Source organism: Vulpes vulpes, chromosome 1 (assembly GCF_048418805.1).
Source record: "Vulpes vulpes isolate BD-2025 chromosome 1, VulVul3, whole genome shotgun sequence".
Classification (NCBI taxonomy): Eukaryota; Metazoa; Chordata; class Mammalia; order Carnivora; family Canidae; genus Vulpes; species Vulpes vulpes.
Window position 1 is genome coordinate 127,306,099 of NC_132780.1, and position 19,150 is coordinate 127,325,248.

General features: G+C 43.3%; 1 protein-coding gene across 7 annotated transcripts in view; it reads left to right on the top strand.

Annotated features, from left to right (window-relative positions):
• Positions 1 to 2,437: 2,437 nt before the first annotated feature.
• The window catches only part of SENP5 (SUMO specific peptidase 5), a 54,806-nt gene continuing 38,093 nt past the window's right edge, over positions 2,438 to 19,150 (top strand). For 3 of the 7 annotated variants that reach the window (XM_072725988.1, XM_072725996.1, XM_072725997.1), the window contains exon 1: positions 2,439 to 2,630. The gene's annotated coding sequence lies outside the window, so the exon portion shown is untranslated. Of the gene's footprint in view, positions 2,631 to 2,821; positions 3,311 to 19,150 lie in introns of those variants that run through there. The other 4 variants (XM_072726019.1, XM_072726028.1, XM_072726004.1 and 1 more) reach the window with 3 other exon arrangements.

Below are 19,150 nucleotides of genomic sequence, written 5' to 3' on the forward strand. Positions count from 1 at the left end.
ATGAGTCTGGAGAGAGGTAGCGGGGGAGGAGAGGGAGAGAATCCCAAGCTGACTCCATGCTGAGGGTGGAGCCCAACACAGAGCCTGATCCCACCAGCCGGAGATCATGACTAAAGCTGAAACCAAGAATCGGATGCCCACCGACTGGGCTACCCAGGTGCTCCTGGGCCACAATTTTAAAAAAGTCATGGTGCTTAGGAAATTATACCCCATTAGAGGGACATGGCCCTCAATCGCATGGCTAATCTCTGCCTCAAGACATTTCTCATCTCTTGGGGCGCCTGGGTGGCTCCATCAGCTAAGCTCTGCCTTCAGCTCAGGTCATGAACTCAGGGCCCTGGGATAGAGCCCCTCATCAGGCTCTCCGCTCAGCAGCGAGTCGGCTTCTCCCTCTCTCAAATAAAACAAACCTTCAAAAACCATAACGACATTTATCTTTTTCACAAGATTTATTGAGAGAGAGAGCGTGAGCGAGCATACACGCATGAGTGGGGGTGGGGGGGTCTTACAGGCTCCATCCAGTCCAGCAGGGAGCTTCATTCCCTAACCCTGAGATCCTGACTTGAGCCGAAATCAGAGTCGGTTGCTTGACTGACTGAGCCACCCAGGTGCCCCGACAGGACTCCTGTTCTGAAGCAGAATTAGTTAAGCTCAAGAGAGGCCCAAAGCCCCAGAGGAACGAACTGGAAGCACTGTAGTCTCTCAGGGCTCAGGAGGCAGATTTTTAAACCAAAAGCTTGGGCTGTCTCCGAGGGAAGAACAAGAACAAGTCTAAGAGGGTAAGCTTGCGGGATCCCTGGGTGGCGCCTGTCTTTAGCCCAGGGCCTGATGCTGTAGACCTGGGATCGAGTCCCACATCGGGCTCCCTGCATGGAGCCTGCTTCTCCCTCTGCCTGTGCCTCTGCCTCTCTGTGTGTGAACTATCATTAAAAAAAAAAAAAAAAAAAAAAGCTTGCCAAGACTGAGGTCAACGCCTGCTTGGCCTGTGGTGATCAGCCCCTGACAACCTAACAGAGGAGTGGGGAATCCCCACAGGCCGAGGATAATGTTGCAATTCTTTCATTCAGTGTCCCGCTCCTAACCGAACAGGTGAAGTGGCAGGAAAATGTGGCAGATAATCAAGAGAGAATAGTGAACCACTGACCCAGACCAACAGATGACCACATGTCCTAGCAAACAAGGACCGAGGGGGCAGGGGTGGGGGAAGGTGTGATGATACCAAAGGAAAAAACAAGATTGATTAACAAAATGAACAGATGGAGACTTTCAACAGGTAACTGGAATCTAAAATTTATTTAAGGGGATCCCTGGGTGGCTCTGCGGTTTAGCACCTGCCTTCGGCACAGGGCACAGGGCGTGACCCCGGGTCCTGGGATCGAGTCCCGCGTCGGGCTCCCTGCGTGGAGCCTGCTTCTCCCTGGGCCTGTGCCTCTGCCTCTCTCATGAATAAATAAGATCTTAAAAAAAAATAAAATTTATTAAAAAAATAAAATTTATTTAAAAATAAAAAGCCTGAACATACAGAGTTAAAAATTAAGACCTCCGCGTACAGATCTGACAGATGGCGGAGGACCACAGAAGCGAGAAATCAGGCCGTTCAGAGACAGGGCGGGGGAAAACCTTCGAACTGAATGAAGCATCCAGTGAATAAGAGACAAAGACGGTGCAAAAACCAAAACACATGAACAAGGTCAAGGGGTGTCACACGCGTGGCTGGGCCCCGGAGGAAAGGGGCGAGAGAATGAAGCCGAAAGAACAGTCGCCGCGGGCGGCCCGGGGGCTCAGCGGTTAGCGCCGCCTGCGGCCCAGGGCGTGACCCCGGGTCCCCGGATCGAGTCCCGCGTCGGGCTCCCCGCGTGGAGCCTGCTTCTCCGCCTCTCTGTGTGTCTCTTACGAATCGGTAAAATATACTTTTTAAAAAGTCTACGTGACGAGACCAGGGCCGGGGCCGCCCCCGGGGCGAGGTGCAAGGGGCAAGCGCCGCCGCACTCACGGCCCGGCCGTCCCCACCGGACGCGTCCTCTTCCGGGAGGCGCTGCTTCCGTCCAGCCGCGGCCCCACAGCGCCGCGCTCCGCCCGCCCACGGACCGAGGCCTCGCGACACAAGCGGCGCCTCACGGCCGCGCTCAGAGACACCGCGCGAGGGGCGGCCGCTTCCGCACGCCAGGCTGAGGCCGCCTTCCCGCCACACGAGGCGAGTTCTCGGGCCGCCGGGAAGAGCGGGCTGTGCCCTCGGGGGAAGCGCCTCGGGGCGGCGCCGGCCTTCCGGGTTAAGACCGAGAGGGCGGCGGCCCGGCCTCCAACGCGTCCCGTCAGCCTCCGCGAGGCTCCGGGCGGGGGCGGGGGCGGAGGGGGCGGTGCCACGCCCCGGCGCAGGCGCAGGCGCAGGCTCGCTCTTCCGCTCTTCCGCTCGGGCTGGGCCGAGGCGGAAGGGCCCGGGGCGCGGTGACGCGATCAGTGGGCGCCGGCGTCGCGGCCCCGCGGAGGCTCGCTGGCCGTGGCCGCTGGGAGCAGGCCGGGCGCCTCCTCGCTGACGGGGCTCCCCAGAACTGGCGGAGGCGGGGCCGCGGGCTGAGCTGCCGCAGTGTCTGGACCCGCGGTGCGGCAGGTGCCGGCAGCCGGGGACCCAGGTGAGCAGGGGTCCGGGTGTCGGGTCGGGACCTGACGGGCTGGCGGTTCCCGCGCCCTGCGCGCCAGCTCAGCAGCCGGGCCTGGAGGCCGCGAGCGCTGCCCCCCCACGCCCGAGCCCGCGGCGCTCTCCCGGGGGCGGGCGGGGCGCTCGGCCCAGGGCCCCGCCGTCCTCCCGCTCCCTCTGCGGCCTGAGCTGGCCGCCCTTCCGGAGGCTGCGGAGGTGCGCCCGCCGCTCTGGAAGCCGGGCCTGGGCCGCTCGGAACGTGGCGCTTCCTTCCTGCCCTCGGCCCCGTGGGCCGCGCTCCTGGGGCCTGTCGCGGCGCACGGCTGCGGCGCCCGTAACGGGGCTCGGCTCCTAGCAGGCCGACTCTGCCGGCGTCTCGCCGAGGCCGCGCCAGCCGGTTCCGCCGGACCGCCGCGCGGAGGGAGGCCTCGGACGGGAGGGGCGATGCGGTTCCGCGCCGGAGCCCCCGGAGCGGAGCGGAGCGGAGCTGAGCTGAGATCCTAGCCGCCCGCCCGCAGCGGCTTTCCTCGCGAGCGAGAGCCGTCCACCTTTTTAGCCGCTCGTAAAGCGGGGCCTGTTCGTGCCCGTATCAGTGGGGAGAACGAAGGGGAGTGAAGAAAGCAGAACGTCCGCCACTAAAGGTTTTGGATTTAAGAGCATCCTGGACACCTGATGGTAGGTCCCTAATTACGTCTTTAACTGAGAATAACCAAGCTCGGCAAGGAGGAGTGTGGTTGGAGCCTAACTGCAGGGCCCGCTTTGGGTTGCGCGGCGTTAGGGAGAGGTCAGGGTCTGCTAGCCGCCCCACCTGTCTCATGTTGATTGATAAAACATTATTGGTATCTGAGCAATAGCCTGAATCAGTTTTGCTTCTTCCTCGAGATCATTTTGCCCAGTGGGCCACATCTAGAAGGAAAAATAAATAAAGCTGGAGGGGCCTCATTTGCCCCTTGGCCCACTTTAGAAGGGCTTCTTTGCGTGCGCGCGCACACACACATATTTATATATATACACACATATATATTTAAAGATTTTATTTATTCGTGATAGACACAGAAAGAGAGAGGCAGAGACACAGGCAGAGGGAGAAGCAGGCTCCATGCAGGGAGCCCGAAGCGGAACTCGATCCCAGGACCCCGGGATCAGGCCCTGGGCCTAAGGCAGGCGCCAAACCGCTGAGCCACACACAGGGATCCCCTGCACATATTTATAGAACCCCTGCCGTCTGCTTCTAATGGTGTTCAATTAACACTTCATGTTCGTTGAAAGTGCGCAGAGAATAAATACAAGAGCTTGACTCAGGGTGGCTGGACATCACAGTTATGAGTTAACCTGCGGAGCTGCCTTTCTCTCCATTGGAGAGAGTAAACCATACCCCGCTCTGAAGTTTAATAGACCCTAGTTAGTGGGGTGTTGGGGGAGATGGGGGGGTTATGCAGTCAAGTGATCTGAGTGAGTAGCACCTGTTCTCACAAATGCTTGGTCAGCCAAACCAAGGATGTTTTCCTTTCCTCTCCTCGGTGGAACATGATGATGATGATGGCTGGTTCGCATCCTAGCCAAGTACAGTCTCCAGTTCCTTTGATACAGAATTATCAATTGGGAGTTTTAACTCATGGATACTAAAGGGACCTCGAGGGCCATCTAATCTAGTGGTTCTAAAACCTGGCTGGGCATCGGAATCATTTGGGGTGGGGGGGAATTAATACAGAACTCTAGGTGCCTGGGCACTGCCTCGGTAGATCTGAAGTAGGACCTGGGTGTTTGTGTGTTTTTTTCTAAAATAGCTTCTCAGGTGATACTCATGTTTTGGAGACCCAGATGTACAGCAGGTTTCACATATTTATGAACAGGCTCCAACATGAAGCGTAATGCCCTTAACGAGTAACTTTTCTTGATTCAGTAAGTAATAAATACTCTTTCAGGTTTTGTACCGCCTTGAGCCCAGAATGTAAATCCGGTAAGTCAGTAGCTCAATATAATTTTGTTTTTGTGGCTTCCTATGCATTAACATTTCTTAAAGTTTTTGATGAAAGTATTAGGTTTTACAGTAAAATTTCCTACCAAATGTTGCTCTGGATGTTTTTTGGCATAATTATATAAAAGTTATATCACTTTTTAAATCAGCTTTTTAGTAGGCTTTTATGCCATGCTTTCATAAGCCATGGAAAAAATTCCAATTTAAGAAAAATTTGCTATTGTTTTGGCTTATCAGAAACCCAGTGCACTCTACAGAGGCTGCTTTTTTCTTTCTCCCTTTCTTTCCTTTTTTTTTTTTTTTTTTTAAACGCTTTCTTCCATCTTGGTATGCATGATCACTTTGTATCACTAGTCAGCTTCCAGTGGAATGCAGTTTGAGAGCTGGGCTCTGTGAAGGTCTCTAACTGCCTGTAAACACTTAATGTAACTGGAGGCTTTCAGTATTTAAGCTAGTCCTTGAATTTTTAGTCTCTTTTTCTTTTCTTGGTTTAGTTATAATGTGCCACTGATTTAAAGAATTTGATAGAGTGACGTCTGGGTGGCTCAGCAGTTGAGAGTCTGCATTTGGCTCAGGTCATATCCTGGGGGCCTAGGATCGAGTCCCACATCAGGCTCCCTGCATGGAGCCTGCTTCTCCCTATGCCTGTGTCTCTGCCTCTCTCTCTGGGTCTCTCATGAATAAATAAATAAAATCTTAAAAAAAAAAAAAGTATTTGATAGATGCTTGGAAAGGATCAACTGATTAGATGGTAACAGTGTTTCATGTGTATTTTTCTTATAGTGGAAAAGCCTCATGACTGGGTTTTTTTGTAATATTTTCAGAATGACTAAGGTATTAGGCCATTCAGGCAGTGTTGGACATTCTCTTTTACGGAGATACACTTATTCTCAAATTATTCATCAATAACCTCCTTACTGCTTTAGTATTCCTATTTTGTATTATTACTAGAACCAGAAATGGACCCTACATCACAAATCCTCCAGAGGAGGATGCGGAATTATTTTCTAAAAGTGACCCTGTTTATAGCATGTTAACTATCTACAACCAGATGACAAAGGGTATTCTAAACTTGCTGATTAAAAAAAAACAAAACGTGTTAACAGGGTGCCTGGCTGGCTTAATTGGTAGAGCATGTGACTCGTGATAATTGGGGTCATGAGTTTGAGCCCCACATTGAGTGCAGAAATTACTTAGATAAATAAATAAGACAAACCATGTTAACAAATACGTAGTCCATAGATCTGAGTCTAGAGACCTATGGTATGTGTCTGAAATGAAAGGCCAGGTCACTGAGTCTCTAAACTTTTTTTTTCTTTTTAAGATTTTACTTATTTATTCATGAGAGACACAGGCAGAGGGAGAAAGCAGGCTCCATGCAGGGAGCCTAACTTGATCCCAGGACTCGGGGATCACGACCTGAGCCAAAAGCAGACGCTCTACCGCTAGCCACCCAGGTACCCCAAGTCTCTAAACTTTTTATTTATTTTTGTTTCTGAAATACCTTAATTCTGAGGTTTTACAAACTGTTGTGTTTCAGATTCTGATAGAGCAATCTTTTCAAGAGGAGGTACTTAAAAAGGATAAATGTGGACCCAGGGTTCCAAATTCAATCTAAACTGATATTACAGATGTAACATAGAAAAAGAGGCAGGATGAGGATAACAATTTGAAGACCCAGTGAAAGTCATTTGCTGGACCTTGAGGCAGTCTTCTATATCTCTGAGGACTTGAGACCAAAACTGGATACTTAATCTACTTTTTATCTGGTGGCTGTGATGAAAACATCACCAGTAGGTACCATAAATGTGTAAGTCTCTAGTTCTCAATCTTGATCTTTTTTATAGTCCATTCATATTCCCTGATGCCAGTGGGCATTATTTGTTTTTATTTTGTTTTTAATCTTGTTTTCTACTATAAGCTGTTCATTTTCTCATTTTTCTGGGGTGAGTGACCCCACCCCTGTTTATTTGCTATAGAACAGCTATTACTGTCTTACTAACTGCTAAAAAGAACTTTTTCAGAGTGCTGCTTGCGTTAATCTGTACAGTGTTTGCACTGCAGTTTTACCCAAATATTGGACCCCTTCAGGATTGTTCAGACTTAAGGCTGTCTTGGAGTTAGTATCTCGTAAAAGTTGAAAGCTCGTTTTTGTTTTCCTTGTGTGTTGTGTTTTTTCTTTTTTAAAGATTTTATTTGAGAGAGAGAGATTGAGATTGAGAGAGAGAGAGAAAAGCAGGCTCCATTGCAGGGAGCCTGACGTGGGACTCGATCCCGGGTCTCCAGGATCAGGCCCTGGGCTGAAAGCGATGCTAAACCTCTGAGCCACTGGTGCTGCCCCTGTTGTGTTTTATATTTGAACAAATGTTGGTATTTAGTGAACATGAACACAGAACAGCAGTGCCAAGAATACTGGGTAGAAATGTAGAGGGCCCCCTGCCGAGATTGCTTTTAACTTTAATTATATGTGCTCTGATGTATCTTGGGATTTGTTGATTTTAGGGCATACTAGATGGACTCTTATTGGAGAACCTTTGGTAGTGGTATCTTTGGCTTTTCTCTTAAGTGAGTTGATTCCTCAAAAAAGAATCTTCAGGGATCCCTGGGTGGCACAGCGGTTTAGCGCCTGCCTTTGGCCCAGGGCGCGATCCTGGAGACCCAGGATCGAATCCCACGTCGGGCTCCTGGTGCATGGAGCCTGCTTCTCCCTCTGCCTATGTCTCTGCCTCTCTCTCTCTCTCTCTGTGTGTGTGACTATCATTTAAAAAAAAAAAAGAATCTTCAGATCTCCTGCTGGGAGCTTATTTATAACCTGGCTTCCAGCAGTCTGAGAGAGAAGTCTTAGCCCTTAGTGTGTAAACTCCCTTATGTTCATTTAACTCAACTATTTTCAATATGATACTTTCATTCTCAACTGGACCAGGTGTTTTCCAAACCCAGGATTGTTTTATAGTCCATTGTTGTACCCTCTAGAGCTGCAGTGTCCAATATGGTAGCTAGTAGCCACATGTACCAACTTAAATTTAATTAAAATTAAAGTATAAGTTCCTCATTTGCATTAGACACATTTCAAATGGTCAATAACTGTATGTGTCCAGAGGCTACCATATCGAACAGGGTAGATATAAAATATTTCTATCATTGCAGAAGTTTTATTGGACAGTACTGTTCTAGTTAGAAGATAATGTTCCATGCTTCTGCAACGGTGGAGTAGGGGTAGTTGGCTGGTTTTTGTGGGGAGTAGGAGGGTATCTAAATGATTTGACCAATCTTGTTTTTAGCACTGTGTTCACATCCCTTTTATAGAACCTGCTGCTGCCAATTCTTTTTTTTTTTTGCTGCCAATTCTTGACCTGTTTTGAGGCACTGTTGTATAAAATGGATTACTTTCCTCATTGTAAGCTTAAGATTAACTTTCTTCGTCTTTAAGTCAATTCCCGTTCCAACTTCCAAAAGGTTTTGTTGTCTTCTCTTTCATTTTATATACATAAGCTTAAAAAAAAAAAAAAAACAAACCCTTTGTTCTGTACATCTCATTATATATAAATTATATCTTAAAAAATGATGTTAAAATGATGCTTTATTTTCATCTTAATGGGATTTAGGAGGGAGGAAGAGTAAAATGTGTTCAGTCTGCCATCTTTTTTCCATAAGTAAAGTACGCTATCGGCATTTAAATATGTACAAGTGTCTCCCTTTAAAAACACTCTGATCTCATATTTACTTAGGCTTCTTGAGCAGTTTTTTTTTTTTTTTTGAGCAGTTTTATATATTGTCTTCCTCACTCCATCTTGGTTTTGTCCTCTCCATTGTATTAAAATTTCTCTTACAAATGTCAATGAGAATCATATGAAGACTTTTAAATCTTTATCTTGCCTTTTTTTTTTTTTTTTTAAGTGATCTCCTTGCTCATCATTGGGCTCGAACTCAGAACTCTGAGATCAAGAGTCACATGCTCCACTGACTGATCCAGCCAGGAACCCAGTCCTTATTTTGATTGACTTCTCAATAGCCTTTGACCATTTCCCTCCTTCTAGAAACTTCGAGTTTTCCTGACACCACACTAACCTAATTTTCTGCCTCTTTCTCTGTTCATTTCTTCTCACTTCCCTTTGCTAAGCAGTATTCTTCCTTTACCTCACTCTTATATCCTAGAGTTCCTCAGCATACTGACTTATGGTGCATTTGCTCCTACCTCTTACAGATTCTCCCTAAGTGAGTTTATCAGTTTCTTAGCTTTAGTTACTATAAACTGATGGCTTAAGCTGGAATTCCTATGGTATCCTCTTAGACTTCCTGACCCATATGTGTCCACTTGGATTTCCTACAGTCCCCTCAAGTCTAACATGTCTAAGACTAAAGGCACAGCCAGTATAACCTTCCTCTAATCTTTCTCCATTTGTTCCATATAAATTTTACTGCCATCTGCCTAGTAGCTCATAGCAAAACTTACTTTCCACGTACAGTCTTCTAAATAGTCTGAAGATTGATTCGCTGTTTCTCTCCATTTTCCCTTAATCTAAGTGGCTGTTGCACCTTGCCCACGTTTACCTGTAACAGTCTCCTAACAGATTTCCTTTGCTATGGTTTTCTGCTAGCCATTCTGTACAGGGCAAGTAGAATGAGCTTTTTAAGTATATAAATCTGGTCTTGTACCCCTTTTTGTCTTTTAGTGGTTTGACACTACCTTTCTATTAAGTAGCAGTATCATTAATTTAGCTTTTCTGTTCCTCTCTAGGTTCTCCTTTAAGTGATACTAAGTTTCTTTCAGTTCCTTTGACTACTGCATTCCGTCTCCTGGGCTTTTGTTGATCTGTTCTCTTCAACTAATAACTCTCATCCTTTGTCTCATTCTTTAGAAAGGTCTTTCTTGACCCTTTTGCCATATAGTCTCGTAATACTCTGAATGTTGGGATCCCTGGATGGCTCAGCGGTTTAGTGCCTCCCTTTGGCCCAGGGCATGATCCTGGAGTCTCCGGATCGAGTCCCATGTTGGGCTCCCAGCATGGAGTCTGCTTCTCCCTCCTCCTGTGTCTCTGCCTCTCTCTCTCTCTCTCTGTCTCTGTCTCTCTGTCTCTGTCTCTCTCTATCATGAATAAATAAATAAATAAATCTTTAAAAAAAAAAAAACTCTGAATGTTACCTTCTCTTCATCACGTTTGTGAATACCTGTTCAAATGACTCTTCCATTAGACTGTAATAAATTTTTTTGGATGCTCAGATGTTATCATGTTTATAAAAATTCATTTATTGAATTGAAATTTAAAAGGTGTGTGTAGGGATCCCTGGGTGGCGCAGCGGTTTAGCGCCTGCCTTTAGCCCAGGGTGCGATCCTGGAGACCCGGGATCGAATCCCACATCGGGCTCCCGGTGCATGGAGCCTGCTTCTCCCTCTACCTGTGTCTCTGCCTCTCTCTCTCTGTGACTATCATAAATAAATAAAAATTAAAAAAAAAGATTAAAAAAAAAGGTGTGTGTACATTTTTACAATTTCAGCATTATTGGTGATGTAACCACATCAGAAGTAAGTTAGAGCAGTTAACTTTTTAAGGTACAATCCAGATGGTTTCTCAAATTTGGTAGGATTTTTAAAATCTTAATTATATGTTCTCTTCCCCTTTCTTCAATCAAGATTTATTATGGACTGGGGCAGCCCTGGTGGCTTAGCAGTTTAGCGCTGCCTTCAGCCCAGGGCGTGATCGTGGAGACCCGGGATCGAGTCCCGCATCGGGCTCCCTGCATGGAGCCTGCTTCTCCCTCTGCCCCCCACCCTCTAATAAATAAATAAAATCTTAAAAAAAAGATTTATTATGGACTAATAATTATGCAGCTATGTGTGTGTTTTAAAGATTTTATTTATTAATTTGAAAGAGAGCGAGCAGGGTAGGGGCAGAGGAGAAACAGACTCCTTGCTGAGCTCAGAGTCAACTATGACTCTATCCCAGGACCCTGAGCTCATGACCTGAGCAGAAGTCAGATACTTAACCAGCTGAGCCACCCAGGTGCTTGTGTGCTTATGTTTATAGAATAAATATCTTACTGATAAGATTTTTCCAGTGATTATATTACCTTTATTATGAAGAATAAATTCCAAATCTCCTTTTATGTTGGTAGTACACAGAATGTATTTGACTTTCATATTGAGAAGTTTATTTTAAATTTCTTTTTCCATTGATAAAGAAGTAAAATAGAGTACCCTAAACCAGAGGTTGCCAAACTTTTTTTGTGCATGGTCCCCTTAATGTCTTTTTCATGGTGTCCTTAGGCGTAGTAGTTAAATAATGCATTAGGCAATTAGATCTGAATAACTTAGTATGTTTAGCAAAATAATAGTTGTTTAAAAAATACACATAAATTTGGGGACTCTGGGTGGCTATGTGGTTGAACATCTGCCTTTGGCTCAGGACGTGATCCTGGGTACTGGGATCCGTCCCACATCGGGCTCCCTGTGAGGAGCCTGCTTCTCCCTCTGCCTGTGTCTCTGCCTCTCTCTCTCTCTCTGTGTGTGTCTATGAATAAATAAATAAAATCTTTAAAAAAATACACATAAATTAAAAGGCAATTTGGGTTTTTAGTTCATTCTTAACCACAATTAATGTACTCATTGGGCACTACAGAACCTCAAACCTTGGAATCATTAGACACTACCCACCCGCATTTCCTGTTCTATATAGATTTTTGCATAGTATTTTTTTTTTGTCATCACAGCAACCAACAAGACCTCAGCTTTGCAAAGATATGATGTCACAAAGATGAATATATACCAGGATCTAATTTGAAACTGAACTATATTAAACTGGTAATTTGTAGGGTTCTTGACAGGTATGATAGATAAAGAATATCGTTTTTCCCCTCTGATTTAGAAATGCCTATAACATCCCCGTGAAGTTACTACAGAACCTCAGGTTACCTTGGCACACTGTTTAGGAATCATGGGCCTGGGATGCCTGGATGGCTCAGCGGTTGGTCGTCTGCCTTTGGCTTGGGGCGTGATCCTGGGATCGAGTCCTGCATTGTGCTCCTTGCAAGGAGCCTGCTTCTCCCCCTGCCTATGTCTCTGCCTCTCTCTGTATCTCTCATGAATAAATAAATTAAAAAAAAAAAAAAAAAAAGGAATTGTGGGCCTGAAGTATTAATAGTTTGGTGTAAATTCCTTTTTATTTTTTTAATTTATTTATTTGGGTGATAGCAAATGGGAGGGATAGAATCTCAAGGAGACTTGTGAGGCTTCATCTCATGACCCTGAGATTATGAACTGAGCTGAAACCAAGATTCAGATGCTTAACTGAGCCACCAGATATCCCTGGTGTAAATTCTTTAGACGTTTTTTCCCTCTGTAAATATCTAAGTTATACATACATTATTTTTCTTTTAACAAAAAAGGGCTCATATATTGTTTAGCAACTTTTTTTTTCATTCAACAGTATATTTATTATGATAAGTTGGGTTGAATGTACACATTTAATTCCTCACCAGCCTGAAAACTCCATTAAAGCTGTGGAAAAGTGAGAGGTGACTGGCTGGCTCAGTTGGTGCAACATGGGACTTGCTCTTGGGGTGGTGAGTTCAAGTTTCTTGTTGAGTATAGAGCTTACTTAAAAAACTGTAGTGTTTTTTTTTTTTTTTAAACCCAAATAACAAAGAATGGGAACAGTGAGAATAACAACATTCTGGAAGCTAGAAAGCAGAAAAGACTGGTGGTTACTGGTTAGCAGACTTGAGAAAGCTGAATCCTACAGCAGCAAGTGGAGAAAGCCAATAAGTAGTCATGTTTGTTTTCAGAACCTTCTAAAAGTTTCAGGATTAGTTGTGTCTTACACTGTGGAAGTGGAGGTGAAGGTGAGACAAAAAAAATACGTGATTGAAAGTCGTTGTCCCCCGCACCCCCCCCCCCCAAAGATTTATTTTAGAGAGTGAGAGTGTGCACACGATGGAGTCTGTTGCAGGGCTCAATCTTACTACCTGGAGGTCACAACCTGAGCTGAAACCAAGAGTTAGATGCTTAACAGACTATGCCACATTGACACCCCTGAAAGTCTTTTTAAGAAAAGTACTTCCAAAAAAAAGAAAAAATATACTTTCAGATCTGACATTTTCTTCTCCCTATACATAAAAACAGGATAACTGAAGATTAGTTATGTGGTGTGGAGAGGGTAAAACGGTCTCTGGACTGGGAGAACCATGCCTAGTTGAGAATGAGGTATACAGTACTATATAAAGGGACTAAGTAGAAAAATACATTCTGAAAGAGGACCTGTGGCCTTTCCTGACTTAGTTACCCGAATCCTGCCCCTTTCCACCATTTTCTGTTTCCCAGAAGCAGCCTCTTTCAAGTCTTTGGGCTGTTCTTTTAGTATAACCAGCATGTCCCTAATTACCTTATTTTATTTTTGTCTTTAAATTTTTTTTAATTAAAAAATTTTAAATTAAAAAAAATTTTAAGAATTTATTCATGAAAGACACACAGAGAGAGGCAGAGACACAGACAGAGGGAGAAGCAGGCTCCCCAGAGGGAGCCTGATGCAGAACTCAATCCCAGGACCCAGGGGATCACAACCTGAGTCAAAGACAGAGGCTCAACTACTGAGTCACCCAGGTGCCCCTCATTCAGATACTTTAGAAATTCTATGAATTTCACTTATTTGGAGACCTCTCTCCCAAATCCTTTTGACCTCTTCTGGATTGGTGGCTCTCTAGGACTGCAACACAGTTGTCACTCCGTGATCTTTGACTATTTTCTTTAGTATTTTTCTTGCTTGCATATTGTTTTGGATCTCATTTCCTGGGTTTCAGGTCTTTCTTGATTTACTCCCTCATTTTGTCAGAGTACTTTCTTTTGTGGTTCCCTGAGAAAAAGGTGGATGGTAGTTCTGTATTTTGATAATTTACCTCTTAAAACCTTATTTTTATCCTGTTTTTTTTTTTTTTTTTTAAGATTTTATTTATTCATAAGAGATACACAGAGAGAGAGATGCAAGCAGAGGGAGAAAGGCTCCATGCAGGGAGCCCAGTGTGGGACTCGATCCTGGGACCTCAGGATCTCTCCCTGGGCCGAAGGCAGGTGCTAAACCGCTGAGCCACCCAGGGATCCCCTTTTACCCTGTTTTGATCAATGATTCGTCTGAGTTGCAAGTTTTGTGTTGAAACTAATTTTCCCTCAGACCTTTGAAAGCATTAATACCTTATCTTCTAGTTTATTCATTTTTAAAAAGATTTTATTTATTTATTCATGAGAGACACAGAGAGGCAGAGACATAGGCAGAGGGAGAAGCAGGCTCCCCCACAAGGTGCCCGATGCAGGACTTGATCCTAGGACCCCGGGATCATGCCCTGAGCCAAAGGCAGACACTGAACCACTGAGCCACCCAGGTGTCCCTATCTTCTAGTTTATAATCTATTAAGTTCATTGCCATTCTTATTCTTGATTTTATATACAAATAAAAAATTTACATAAGTTTATGCAATACATAAATATATATGAATTATAGTATAATCATAGTTATATAAACATTAATGAGTAAGTTAATTTATGTGTAAATTATATATGTATATAAATATATATTTTTATATTTTTAAATTTAATTGAACTATAGTTGACACACAATGTTAGTTTCAGGTAGTATACAATACTGATAAAGCAAGTTTATATATTATACTATACTTACCAGTGTAGCTAACATCTATCCCCATAATATTATAATACCATGAACTACTCCCTATGCTGTGATTTTTATTCCCCTGAGTGATTCTTTGTGTAACTGGAAGCCTCTATCTCCTACTTATTCCCTGACTCCTCTCCTCTGGCAACCATCAGTTCGCTGTTTTTATGGGTCTGTTTCTGTTCTTTGTTTTTTTAGGTTCCACATATAAGTGAAATCATGTGGTGTTTATCTTTCTTTGACTTATTTCATGTAGCATAATACCTCCTAGGTCCATCCACATCATCACAAATGACAAACATTTTTTTAAAAATATTTTATTTATTTATTCATGAGAGTCACAGAGAGAGATAGATTGGCAGAGACTCAGGCAGAGGGAGAAGCAGGCTCCACGCAGGGAGCCCGACGTGGGATCAGTCCTGGGTTTCCAGGATCAGGCCCTGGGCTGAAGGCGGCGCTAAACCGCTGAGCCACCCGGGCTGGCCACAAATGGCAAAACTTCATTCTTTTTATGACTGATTACTATTCTTGTGTGTCTGTACACATGTATACTGACTATCTTCTTTGCCCATCTACCAGTGGGACACTTGGGTTGCTTCCTATCTTGGTTATTGTAAATACTACAGTAAAAAGGGATGCCTGTGTCTTTCCAAATAGTGTTTTTACTTTCTTTGGTTAAATACCCAGTAATGGAATTACTGGATCTTATGGTGGTTCTATTTTTAATTTTTTGAGGAATTTTAATACATTTTCTACAGTGGCTGTACGAATTTACATTCCCACCAACAGTGCATTATGGTTCCTTTTTCTCCACATTCTTACCAACACTTGTAATTTCTTGTTTGTTTTTTCCTAGCTAGTCTGACAAGTGTAAGGTGATAGGTCTTGTGGTTTTGATTTCTATCTCCCTGCTGATAGTGATCTTGGGCATTTTCAGATATTTCATTTGTAAATACTTATCCAAAAAATTCAGTAGATTGCCTTTATGTTTTGTTTATGGCTTCCTTTGTTGTGCAAAGGCTTTTTATTTTGGTGTACTTCTAGTAGTTTAGTTTTGCTTTTGTTTCCCTTACCTTAGGAGACATCTAGAAAAATGTTGCTATGGCTGATGTCAAAGAAACTACTGTCTATGTTTTCTTCTAGGAGTTTTCTGGTTTCAGATCTCACATTTAGGTCTTTAATCCATTTTGAATGTATTTTTGTGTATGGTATAAAAAGTAGTCCAGTTTCATTCTTTTACATGTGGCTGTCAAGTTTTCCCAACACTATTTATTGAAGAGGCCCCCCCCCCCCTTGTATATTCTTATCTCCTTTGTTGTTGGTTAATTGACCGTATAAGCACAGATTTATTTCTGGGCTTTTGATTCTGTCCCATTGATCTATTTTTGTGCTGGTGTCATACTGTTTTGATTACTGTAGCTTTGTAGTATATCCTGAAATCTGGAATTATGATGTCTTCATCTTTGTTCTTCTTTTTCAGGATTGCTTTGGCTATTTAAGGTTTTTTGTAGTTCCATGCAAATTTAACTATTTGTTCTAGGTCTGTGAAAAATGCTTTTAGTATTTTGATAGGGATTGCATTGAATCTGTAGTTTACTTTGGGTAGTATGGACATTTTAACAATATTCTTTCAATTCATGAGCATGGCATATCTTTCTGTTTGTGTCATCTTTGGTTTCTTTCATCAGTGTCTTACAGTTTTCACAGTAAGGTCTTTTACCTCCTTGGTTAAGTTTATTTCTAAGGTATTCTTTTTGGTGGAATTGTAAATGTTTTAATTTCTCTTTCTGATACTTTGTTATTAGTGAATAGAAATACAGCTGACTTCTGTGTGTTAATTTTGTATTCTGCTACTTTACTGAATTCATTTATTCTGAAAACTTTTTGGTGGCGTCCTTAGGGTTTTCTGTGTGTAGTATCATGTGACCTGCAAATAGTGACAGTTTAAATTCTTCCTTACAAATGAGGATGTCTTTTACCTCTTGTGTAATTGCTGTGACTGCAAATTAACAGTACTATGTTGAATGAAAGTGGTGAGAGTGGACATTCTTGTCTTGTTCCTGGTCAGAAGAAAAGCTCTCAGTTTTTCACCATTGAATATGATGTTAGCTTTGAGTTTTTCATGTATGGCTATTAATATGTTCTGGTATGGTCTCTCTAAACCCACTTTGTAGAGAGTTTTTTTTTTTATCATGAACAGATGTTAAATTTTGTCAGATCCTCTTTCTTTATTGAGATGATCATATTTTTATCCTTCATTTTGCTAAAGAGGTATAGCATATTGATTGATTTACAAATATGGGAACCATCCTTGCCTCCCCAGAACCTGTTCTGGTTGATCATGCTTAATGACATTTTTATCATATTCTTATTTTTTAATATTATTTATTTATTTATTTGAGAGAGAGTGCACATGCACACAAGTGGGGGAAAGGGCACAGAGGGAGAGAATATCCTGCAGACTCCTGCTGAACATGGAGCCTGGTCCAGGAACCTGATGGAGCCTGTCCATGAACAGGGCTCCATCTCACAACCCATGACACCAGGACCTAATTTCAGCTCAGGATATTCAACTGAACCACCCAGGCACCCCCCTTTTATCATATTCTTGAAGTCAGTGTGCTAATATTTTGTTGAGGATTTTTGCATCTATGATCATCAGGGTTATTGGCCTGTAGTGTTCTTTTTGAGGTGTCTTTGCTGGTTTTGGTATCAGGGTAATGATAATCTATCCATTAATGCTAAGAGGGAGTATTAAAGTCTCCTGTTACTACATTTCTGTCCATTTCTCCCTTTATGTCTGTTAATATTTGCTTTTTGTATTTAGGGGCATCCAATATTGGATACATATAATTACAATTGTTTTATTCTCTTGTTTCAACTGATGGTTATCATTATGTGATGCCCTTCTTTGTCTCTTGTTACAGTCTTTGTTTCTAGGGTTTTTTTTTTTTTTCTTAAAGATATTTATTTGAGAGAGAGCACAGGCAGGGGGAGCAGCAGAGAGAGCAGAAGCAGGCTCCCCACTGAGAAGGGAGCCCAATGCAGGGCTCCATCCCAGGACCCTGGGATCATAACCTGAGCCAAAGGCAAATGCTTAACTGACTAAGCCACCCAGGCGCCTCTACAGTCTGTTTTAACATCTATTTTGTCTGATATAAGTGTTGCTACCCTGTTTTTTTTTCTCTTCCCACTTTATTTGCATTGAATATCTTTTTCCATCCCTTCAGTTTCACTCTGTATATGTCTTATTTTTATTTTTTAAGAGATTTTTATTTGAGAGAAAGCATGAATAGGAGGAGCAGCAGAAGGTGAGAGAGAGGAAGAGAGAGAGAATCTCAAGCAGACTCTGCTCTGAGCACAGAGCCCGATGTGGGGCTTGATCTGCCAACCCTGAGATTATGACCTGTACTGAAATCAAGAGTCAGTTGCTTAACTGACTGAGCCACCCAGGCACCCCTGTATATGTCTTTTTTTTTTTTTTTAAGATTTTATTTATTTTAGAAAGCAAGAGTGGGGGGAGGGGCAGAGGGAGAAGCAGACTCCCCACCAAGCAGGTAGCCTGACATGGGACTCGTTTCCAGGGAACCACCCAAGCGCCCTGTATTTTTTTTAAATAGAAGATTTTATTTATTTATTTGAGAGACAGAATGGGGAGAGGAGCAGAGTGAAGGGGAAAGAATCTCAACCAGATTCCTCACTGAGTGCTGAGCCCTCCCTGGGTCATGATCCCTCAACCCCGAGATCATGACCGGAGCTGAAATCAGGAGTTGGACACCTAACCAACTGAGTCACCCAGGTGCTCCTGTATGTGTTTTTCAGTCAGAAATGAGTCTGCTGTAGGCAACATATAGATGGGGCTTGTTTTTTTGATTCTGCCATTTTGTGTCTTGTTTAAAGCATTTTAGACCATTTACATTTAAAATTATTATTGGGGGATTCCTGGGTGGTGCAGCGGTTTAGCGCCTGCCTTTGGCCCAGGTCGCGATCCTGGAGACCCAGGATCGAATCCCACGTCGGGCTCCCAGTGCATGGAGCCTGCTTCTCCCTCTGCCTATGTCTCTGCCTCTCTCTCTCTCTCTGTGTGACTATAATAAATAAATAAAAAAAATTTAAAAATTATTATTGGTAAGTATGTGTTTATTGCCATTTTAAAAATTGTTTTCTGATTATTTTTGTAGTTCTGTTTCTTGTTCTTTTTGATTGGTAACTTCTGTGGTGTTATATTTGGCTTTCTTTTTATGTTTTTGTATGTCTCTTAATGATTTTGAGTATGTAATTACCATGAGATTATATATAAGTATATCCTGAGTATATAGCAGTCAACATATATTAGTATGGTCATTTAAGTTGAGACACATTCTAAAAGAACTTGATTTATTCCCCCTCCACATCACTTCTTGGCCTTTTGGCTAAGATTAAGTGTATTCCCCCTCCACATTTGATGTACATGTTTTTATATTTTACATCTTTTAATTCATTATTTTCTTATATCTAATGATTGCTTTTCCTTTCCACTTAAATCTCTTTAACATTTCTTGTGAGGCCAGGTGGTGAACTCCTTTAACTTTTTTTTTTTTTTTTAAGATTTTATTTATTTATTCATAGAGACAGAGAGAGAGAGGGAGGTGGGCAGAGACACAGGCAGAGGGAGAAGCAGGCTCCATGCAGGGAGCCCGACGTGGGACTCAATCCCGGGCCGCAGGTGGTGCCAAACGGCTGCGCCACCGGGGCTGCCCCTCCTTTAACTTTTGTTTGGGAAACTTTCTCTTTCAATTCTGAATTGTAATCGTGCCAGGTAGAATATTTTTGGACACCCAGACCCTGACCCCATCCATGCTGTCACGGGGGAGGGGGGATTGTAAACTGGCAGGAACT